This window comes from Loxodonta africana, chromosome 11 (genome assembly GCF_030014295.1).
Source record: "Loxodonta africana isolate mLoxAfr1 chromosome 11, mLoxAfr1.hap2, whole genome shotgun sequence".
Classification (NCBI taxonomy): Eukaryota; Metazoa; Chordata; class Mammalia; order Proboscidea; family Elephantidae; genus Loxodonta; species Loxodonta africana.
The window spans coordinates 27257594-27264293 of record NC_087352.1 but is presented as its reverse complement, the minus strand read 5'-3'; the positions used below and the strand labels follow the sequence as shown (position 1 = coordinate 27264293).

Sequence of the window (6700 nt, the reverse complement as noted above, 5' to 3'; positions counted from 1 at the left end):
GTTGGTTCATTTTTTAAGGTGGCTGCTACGATCCACTGCACGGCATTTGCTGTATTTTGCGCCTGTCACGAGACTGAATGAGGTGAAATTTCTTCCTGCTTTGGAGGAGCTGTTCAGCGTGAATTTCCTTTAGGGTGGGTGGTTTGGAAGGGAGGATGAGTTCATCTCAGTGTGGACCTAGAGTTATGGTTCTCTGGGTGAATTTGGTGAAAGTACATATGCTCACCCGCTCCTTATTTGGTGAGCCTGAGCCTCTGTGTTCTCCATTAGTTCCCCAGGTTGTCTGGATACACGCCGAAAATTGAGAACCTGAGCTCTAGATGATGCTGATAGATCAACTCTAAGTAAATACAGAAACCACAAATATACTATAGAATATAGGATACATTACAAGTTGATGTGATAAAGCATAATATATCTAATAAAACCTAATATAATATCACCTTTTTTTTTATAGTAATATAATAAAGTAACCCCAGGGGCTGAGAGAGCACCCAAGGAAGAGACCACCCCCACCCAGAGCTCAGATCCAGACCCTGTTGGAGAAGGCACAGCTGTAGCTCACTAAATGGCAGAGAAGTAGCTGTGGCACTTCTCTGCCAGAGCTTAATGGAGATCTGCCTTTGGAACTTGCTACAAGGCCACCCTTAAGTGCCTGAGAAAGCTGTTCACAGGGAGGTATCTCACTGGAAGCACTCAGCTGTAACAACATCAGAGAGGCTACAGGTGAAGCCATTGGTTGCAGGGTGCTCCTGGCCACCCTGCATTGCTGGAGAAGGTCTGAATGCCACAGGATCCAGGTGCTGGAGAAACTGCCCACAACATAGGGGCTGAGCTCTGGAGACACCATTCATGCTGCAGGACCTAGGGGCTGAAGATGACCCTAGCACTGGAGAAGCCTGGCACTAGAGCAGATCATATGCTGCAGGATCCAATGCTAGAGATGTGGCCACTGCAGGTGCCAGGGGTTGGAAGCTAACTGTGCTGCAGAAAACTACCTGAACTGCCTGACATAAGCACTGGAGAGTACACGTGCTGCAGTGTCTGGATTTTGGAGGGCAACCTGTGCTGCAGGCACCTGGTGCTGGAGAAGCCACATGTGCTACTGCGGCTGAACCAGGAGCAGCTCTCCATGCCAGGAAATGCATTCAGGTTGCACAAGACTGCCAAGGAAGTACGCCAGAACCAGAAAGCAAAGCCTTTTCATCCTGCAGTGTTTATCTGGAGACCCCTACTTACTTAGCTTAACATATGGCCAGATGGCAAGGGAAAAGTATTGAAAGGCTCAGCTTCATTTTCACAGAGTAGAGTGGTGGGGGAGTGGGAAAGGTCAATGTTTTCTGTTCTGCATTTGGAGAGGAGGGTGCGCTCCTCCCATTCTCTGTGGCAACAGCCAAGCGGCACCCAGAGTGGTGCTAGGAAATGGTGTCCAGAGGATCTAATGTGGGAACTGTGGCATTAGGTGTTCTTAAAGCAGATGCATTCACATTTCTGGGTTGTGGTTTCTTCATTTCCAAGTGGACACAAGATATCACAATGTCACTCAGAAACGAAGTGCTCCACACTTGTTGTTTTTATGCACCCTCAAGTCCAATTTCATGGGGACCTCATGTGTGCAGAGTAGAACTGCTCCATAGGGTTTTCAAGCAGTGACATTTTGAAGAAGATTCCCAGGCCTGTCTTCTGAGGCACATCTGGGTACCACTTGCACCACCCAGGAACTCAAGAGGAAAAAACAAATATAAGCTGGAAAACTGAAACAGTATAGAATTAGGTCAACAGAATGGGAGGGATAATTGAAATGAAGATGGAAATGTAGAAATAAAAAATAAAATAGCAAATAAATGAAATAAAACAAAATAAAATGAAGTACAATATTACATGCATACAGAAGTGAAAATAAAATTAATAAATAAAAAATGGAAGGAAGTCAATCAATCGAAATGATATAGAATAAATAAAATCAAATGAAATAACTAAATTAAATGAATAAGAAATAAAATTAATAACATTAACCAATAAAATAAATAAACACAATAAAACAAATAGTAAGTAAAGAAATGAATAAATAAAATGAAATAAAGAATAAATAATATAAAACAAAATAAAATGAATTAAAAGGAACAAAAGATTAAGTTAAATAAAATAAATTAATATAAAGTAAAATAAATTAAGAAAAATAAATAAATGGAATAATATATAATAACAAAAGGAGTTAAAATAAATGAATTAAAAATAAACTAAAATAAATATAAAGAAAAATACAATATATAAACAAAATATAAGTAAAAAATAAAATAAAATAAGTATATAAAATAATAAGATGATTAAAGAAAATAAATGAATGCATAAAAATAAATTAATAGAATGAAATCAATATACTAAAATAAGTTACAACAAATAACAAAATATACTGAAAACATAAAAATGAATTAGAATAAAATGAAATAAATTAAAAACCTTTTGCACACTATTCCACCTCCATTAACATAAACTCTGTGCCCACTAAGCAAAAACTTCCCCTCCCCCCATCTCCTTTCCCTAGCCACTAATAATCTTTGGTTTCTATATATTTGCTCATTTCATAGACGTGAGATCATACAGTGTTTGTCTTTTTGTGACTGACTTATTTTGCTCAGCATAATGTTTTCAGGATCATCCATGTTGTGGCATGCTATGAATATACTTAAAAAAATCTTTTTGGATCTTTGCAACTGTCAGCAACACAGAGACATTTTTTCCTATATCCTTAACCATGGCAGCTTTTTAGCACTATATTATGTCAGATATCCTGAACATTTCCATGAAGAACATAAAAAAATTCAAATGACATTCTCTTTGTGTAATTCTTAATAGGTTTATCTTATAGCAACAAAAAATCCATGAGAGCAGCAATAATGTTTCTCTTAATCACGTTGTATCACAAACTCCTAACAAAGTATCTGACATTTAACAGTGACCCCACTTACTAGGAATTCAATCACTGATCTCCCTAAAGAGATCAAGAGATTATCGCCCCATAAACACAGGAGAAAAATCAGTCTCCTTGGCAGAAGGCAAAGAACCGAGAGACACGGGCATCACTGATCATGAGCACAAAGGGGCTGAATGCTGGGAAGCTTGAAGCCACGAGCACAGAGGTGTCCTTCAGCCACTGGCCTGGGTTCACAATTAGAGAAATACAGAGAGTCAAAATGGGAGAGAGAGAGTAAAAGGAGACAAACATGCTCACCAGGACGAGGATGGTGCGTGTGGCTCTGGGAAGGTCTGGGGGAGAGGCTGTTGCTGTGAATGTGTTGGACTCGATGCTTGTGTCTGTGCAGGACAAGGACCATGGAGCCACTCGCCCAGGCCATGAGGCCCAAACATATTACATCAACATCAAGTAACATGACTGCTTGTAAATTACCTATATGATTATCTGTCATGTCTGCAGAGCAGTATCCAAAATCTTTTTTTTTTTTACCACACTTAGGTTTTTGCTGTTTAGCTGCTCAGTCATGCTCAGATAGACTATGATATTTAAGTAGAGGTTCAGGATCCAGGAGAGAAAACAGCAGAAGCCGATGCACTTTGAGGATCTGACTTTGAGCTCCATCCATCTAGAGACTGTGGGGCAAAGCTTAATGGCCTGCAAGCCACTCAGGAGGCAGGTGGTGCTGAGAGAAACCCCCCTGCCCACTCCGTGAAAATAGAAGACAAGTTTACAACCAGTATCATCCAGGACAAATTTCCACCCAAAACTTACCAGTGTCAGAGGGATCTCTTTAGGAAAAAGCACCAAGGCGTTGGCAAAAAGCAGTTGATTGAAAATCAAGTCTATAGGCCTCAGCTTGTGCCCAGTGATCAAAATAAAGATATAAAGACAAAGAAGTGACAAGTTTCCCAGGATCCCAACTCCTGTCTGAGTGAGGAAGAGAATCCTCTTTTCCGTGAAGACAGAACCCATCATACCAATATCTACAGGATGCTGATTTTAATCGGAACCAGAGGAATGAGTAGGGGAACAAATAGAGGAACAAGGAAAAAAAACTGTCACCATTATCATGCCTGATAATTTCTACTACTTAAACTGACACATAGTTTCCCAACTTGAAATGGACACTGAAATTGTACGGTTATGTATGCAATGATTATTTACTGAAGTGCTAGAATAACCACAACCTAAATACCTACTTAGAGGAACTTGCTGAATAAACATTGATGGGTTCACACAATGTATTACCTTAGAGCTTAAGTATTAATGAGCAAGCTCTCTATCTCCATGATATGGCATTAAGTCAAAAAAAAAGAAAAAACAGAATGTTAAGACTGGTATGTAAAGCTTACTACATTCTCTTCTATAAATGTAGAATATAGCTATGAATATGTACTTTCTTTAAAACGATGGAAGAAAGAACCAGAAATACACAGAAACGTGATTTCCTGTGGGAGCAGAGAGTGATCAGGGTGGGGACGCAGGGTTGGAAGCTACACTTATCTGAGTGCATCCTCTATCAGAATTTTGCCTTTTTAACTAACAAAAATGTTTCATTTAAGCATAAAGCCAAAGCAAACCAAAATAAAAAACATGAAGTCAAAAGCAATAAAAATAAAGGTTCTGAGTGAGTGGGAAATTAGTGATATATCCACAGAAGGGGACTCCTATTTAATACAAAATTTTGACCTTAATTCTCTAGTGGAGTATATCTTAAAGAAAAACATACCTGAAATATTTAAACTGTTTTCCATTATCATACTATTGGCAAAAAAAAAAAAAAAATTGGAATGGTAATTTGGAAATACATAAATAACTGTATCAATAAAATTGGGAACTTAGTTTTCATCATGAAAGAAAAAAATACAAATATAAAATCAAAGAAGTAAAAACCTATAATTATAAATTTATTTACTTATTTAGAATTACCATTATTAACTCATGATTTATGGAGTACCTGAATGGCAGGAACAGTTACGTGCTTGACTTCTAACTGAAATGTTGGTGGTTCGAACCCACTCAGAGGCACCTTGGAAGAAAGACCTGGCAATCTGCTTCCAAAAAGTCGCCGTTATGAAAATCCTGTGGAGTGGTTATACTCTGCACACACTGCAACTAACAACAATAATTCATGCTGCATAATGGTTTAAAATACATGTATATTGTACATCTTTCCACTGAAAACATTTAGCTGATACATTATAGGCAATGAACACTCCCGAACATAGATTGTGGTTTCTGAATAGAATTTATTGCTAAACAAATCCAGAACTTCTTTAACAATGTATTATTTCCTACCTGGGGCAGGAAATTTTTTAAGCGCCCATGGAAGATTTAATCAAGCAAGAAAGCAAGTAAAGTCGTTAGAGTGCTAGGGTCATTTTAGGGGACAAAGGATTCAAGTCGAATAGGCTTCTACTTCACAAATGATTGTACAAGTTTAGCATCAAATTATAACTGCAAAGGGTTAGATGATGCCAAATAAGCTAACTAGTTCAGATGTTGCCAAGAACGCAAAAGTGCGGCGATTATTGTTTGAGGATCTTATTTATTCAACTCAATGTGAAAATTGCTAAAGAGAGTAAAAGTATCAAGCTCTTTCCTCCTTTGCTGCACACCGTATTTTAAGGGAACCAAAAGAAAGATTTCAAACCAAAGCTGTTGCGTCGATTCCTACTCATGGCGACCCCTTGTGTGCGGAGTAGAAGCGCTCCACAGGGTTTGCTTGATGTAATCTCTTCCGACGCAGACTGACAGGTCTTTCCTCCTGAGGTGCAGCTGTGTGGGTTTGAACACCAATCTTTAGGTTAGCAGCCAAGTGCAAACCATATGCTATTTGCAAAACAACGGCACCACCCAGGCATAACATCTACATAAAATGGGAGTATATTCTTAGTTTATGATTCAAACAAATCATCTATGAAAAATAACATTTTGAAGCAACTGAGATCATGTGAATTCTGACTATATAGGTGAATTATTGTTATTTTTTAAGTATGATAATGCTATTGCAGTTATAGCAAAAGAGATCTTATATTTTACAGACATAAATTGAATGATTCATGAGTGAAATGATATATCTGGCAAATATAATTCAACAAGTCTAGGAACATATTTGTGAAAGGTATTTCTAGCAAATGAAGAAATAGTTTTCCTAATGAAATCCAATGTTTGTGTAGTTGAGAATCCTTTTAGAATCACATAAACTGTTATAATTAATAAAATAATTAAGGATATATATAAATGTAATAAAATGAACACAAATTAATTTAAATCATCTATAGTCTTTCTCCTGTTTAAAAATTTAAATATAATGCCTTATTGGCATATGCAGTTTTGCAAAGCACATTCAAATTAAGTAATGGTGAAGAACATATTGAAAGCAAACTAAAAATTTACCTGAAATCTTAAAATCAGTTTGAAACAAAAGTTGAGACAAAGTATGTGTGTAGGTAGAAATGCCAAAGATTTTAAATAATTTTAAATTTTCCCCTCAAAATGTTTCTAAAAATATTCTGTACTTAAAAATTAAAATATATTAAAATGAGTTTGAGACTATATGAATATGTATATATGAACAAATATATAATAAAGAAAACTATAATTGGGTTAATTGTATAGAGCAAAGAATTTGGAAAAACTGACCTTATTCACATAGACATATTTAATAAATTTATAGGCGCTTCTGTGCATTAAAGTCAGATATAAAATTAGAGGAGAAAA

At 36.8% G+C, this 6700-nt stretch overlaps 1 pseudogene; it reads right to left on the bottom strand.

Moving 5' to 3' along the window:
* Nucleotides 1-1173: 1173 nt before the first annotated feature.
* On the bottom strand, nt 1174-4246 carry LOC104845580 (vomeronasal type-1 receptor 1-like; annotated as a pseudogene).
* Between the last annotated feature and the right edge of the window lie 2454 nt (nt 4247-6700).